We start from the raw sequence: 3,536 nt of genomic DNA on the forward strand, positions 1-3,536 counted from the left end.
TAAAGCAATTATTTGGTGCTTGCATCTTATGCAATAAAGAGACAACCATAAGGCTTTTGCCAGTTGCCGATAACTTTAACAAAACATGATCATCTCATACAACAACTTATATCTCATCATGTTTTGACCATATCACATCACAACATGCCCTGCAAAAACAATTTAGACGTCCTCTACTTTGTTGTTGCAAGTTTTACGTGGCTGCTACGGGCTTAAGCAAGAACCAATCTCACCTACGCATCAAAGCCACACCGATAGTTTGTCAGATAGACTCCGTTTTAACCTTCGCAAGGACCGGGCGTAGCCACACTCGGTTCAACTAAAGTTGGAGAAACTGTCACCCGCAAGCCACCTATGTGCAAAGCACGTCGGGAGAACCGGTCTCGCGTAAGCGTACGCGTAATGTCGGTCCGGGCCGCTTCATCCAACAATACCGCCGAACCAAAGTATGACATGCTGGTAGGCAGTATGACTTATATCGCCCACAACTCACTTGTGTTCTACTCGTGCATATAACATCAACATAAATAACCTAGGCTCGGATGCCACTGTTGGGTTTCGTAGTAATTTCAAAAAAATTCCTACGCACACGCAAGATCATGGTGATGCACAACAATGAGAGGGGAGAGTGTTGTCTACGTACCCACATAGACCGACTGCGGAAGCGTTGACGCAACGTAGAGGAAGTAGTCGTACGTCTTCTCGATCTGACCGATCCAAGCACCGTTACTCCGGCACCTCCGAGTTCTTAGCACACGTACAGCTCGATGACGATCCCCAGGCTCCGATCCAGCAAAGCGTCGGGGAGGAGTTCCGTCAGCACGACGGTGTGGTGACGAACTTGATGTACTACTGCAGCAGGGCTTCGCCTAAACTCTGCTACAATATGATCGAGGTGGAATATGGTGGCAGGGGGCACCGCACACGGCTAAGGAACGATCTCAATGATCAACTTGTGTGTCTAGAGGTGCCCCCTGCCTCCGTATATAAAGGAGCCAAGGGGGAGGGGGCCGCCGACCAGGAGGAGGGCGCAGGAGGAGTCCTACTCCTCCCGGGAGTAGGACCCCCCCCCCCCCCAATCCTAGTTGGACTAGGATTCCCCGAGGGGGAAAGAGAGAGAGGGGGGCCGGCCACCTCTCCTAGTACTAATAGGACTAGGGGAGGGGGGAGGCGTGCGGCCACCTTGGGCTGCCCCTTTCTCCTTTCCACTAAATCCCATTAAGGCCCATATGATTCCCGGGAGGTTCCGGTAACCTCCCGGTACTCCGGTAAAATCCTGATTTCACCCGGAACACTTCCGATGTCCAAATATAGGCTTCCAATATATCAATCTTTATTTATCGACCATTTCGAGACTCCTCGTCATGTCCGTGATCACATCCGGGACTCCGAACTAACTTCGGTACATCAAAATGCATAAACTCATAATAACTATCATCGTAACGTTAAGCGTGCGGACCCTACGGTTCGAGAACAATGTAGACATGACCGAGACACGTCTCCGGTCAATAACAAATAGCTGGACCTGGATGCCCATATTGGCTCCTACATATTCTGCGAAGATCTTTATCAGTCAGACCGCATAACAACATACGTTGTTCCTTTCGTCATCGGTATGTTACTTGCCCGAGATTCGATCGTCGGTATCTAATACCTAGTTCAATCTCGTTACCGACAAGTCTCTTTACTCGTTCCGTAATACATCATCTCGCAACTAACTCATTAGTTGCAATGCTTGCAAGGCTTATGTGATGTGCATTACCGAGAGGGCCCAGAGATACCTCTCCGACAATCGGAGTGACAAATCCTAATCTCGAAATACGCCAACCCAACATCTACCTTTGGAGACACCTGTAATGCTTCTTTATAATCACCCAGCAACATTGTGACGTTTGGTAGCACCCAAAGTGTTCCTCCGGCAAACGGGAGTTGCATAATCTCATAGTCATAGGAACATGTATAAGTCATGAAGAAAGCAATAGCAACATACTAAACGATCGGGTGCTAAGCTAATGGAATGGGTCATGTCAATCAGATCATTCACCTAATGATGTGATCCCGTTAATCAAATAACAACTCTTTGTCCATGGTTAGGAAACATAACCATCTTTGATTAACGAGCTAGTCAAGTAGAGGCATACTAGTGACACTCTGTTTGTCTATGTATTCACACATGTATTATGTTTCCGGTTAATACAATTCTAGCATGAATAATAAACATTTATCATGAAATAAGGAAATAAATAATAACTTTATTATTGCCTCTAGGGCATATTTCCTTCAAATTCATCATGCAAACAATATGTGAAGATATTGACATGCATAATGAAAAATGGACGTCTGCAAAATGATCTAAGTGCAGAATTTATCGTCGCACATGCAGAATTTATCATCACATCGTAGAATAGCAAATAAGTAGCAGACGACCATCGAGTTTTAAGTGTTACAACTCAAAGAACCAAATGTATCAAAACGAGAGTTGTAAACACTAGGCAAAATATAAAAGCAACCGCCCATATGGACCCGCTTAAAGACTATCAAACTCATATGCTTCTCCCCCTTTTGTCAGCAAGGACCAAAAAGGTTTGAAGACATAGAGCGTCTACTTGTTCCCATGAGGAGTAGGTGAAGCAGCAAGGTCGTCGGTGTTTTTAGGCGGTGCAGACGAACTCGGGGCAGTGTCGATGCGTGCAGAAGTAGGGGATGGTGAAGTAGCATCGTCTTCGTCATCGATCACTCTGGCATTCACAATTGCCGCGGAGGAAGAGAACTCAGAGTCTTCAAGAGATGGAGTTCGTCGCAGCACAGTCCTCCTTGGAGGTGTGGAGTCAAACTTGAAGCATTCAGGGAAGCCATCCTCTTGAAGATCATCTTCAGAACACATAAGCATCAGCCCTTTCCATGTACACCGACAGGTTTGATGGGCAACAAAGGCATTCTTGGTGGCAAGATTGTGAATGCAGTTGACATCCACCAAGAGGCTTTGCATCTGACGCTTAAGCCAGTCATGATGCTTATCCTGTTTCTGATGTAGCACGACGAGAAGCTCTCGGTCATTGAGGACACGAGATCGTCTTTGAGGCCTTTGCGCAATAGTGCTACCAGTGGCGTCAGTTTGAGCACGCGGGGCACGTGTGTTTCCAGCAAGGGGATAAACACGAGACACTGCTGGAATTCCTTCAATGGGCTGGGTGAAGCTTTGGTGATCAGCATTATGAAGATAAATGGGATCCTTAGCAGGCTCTAGGTAAATGGCTTCAACTGACAGATCAACCTCGGGCAAGAATATAAGATGATTGCGCGCAGACGGTTGATAGTTGAAGGCTTAGTGTCACTTGATCAAACGCATGACCCATGGAGCATAGAATTTCAACCCAAAGATGTCGGAGCCAGATGCAGCCAACTGCGTGATGAAGAAGTCTTGAGCATTGAAGCTGATGCCATTGAAGATATAGAAAACCAAAGTCTTCATTGCTCCTTCAAGCTTTGCTGCAGATGAGTGTCCTTTGACAGGCCATAGAGTCTTCCTGATGATG

This window comes from Triticum dicoccoides, chromosome 7A (assembly GCF_002162155.2).
Source record: "Triticum dicoccoides isolate Atlit2015 ecotype Zavitan chromosome 7A, WEW_v2.0, whole genome shotgun sequence".
In the NCBI taxonomy this organism is placed as follows: domain Eukaryota; kingdom Viridiplantae; phylum Streptophyta; class Magnoliopsida; order Poales; family Poaceae; genus Triticum; species Triticum dicoccoides.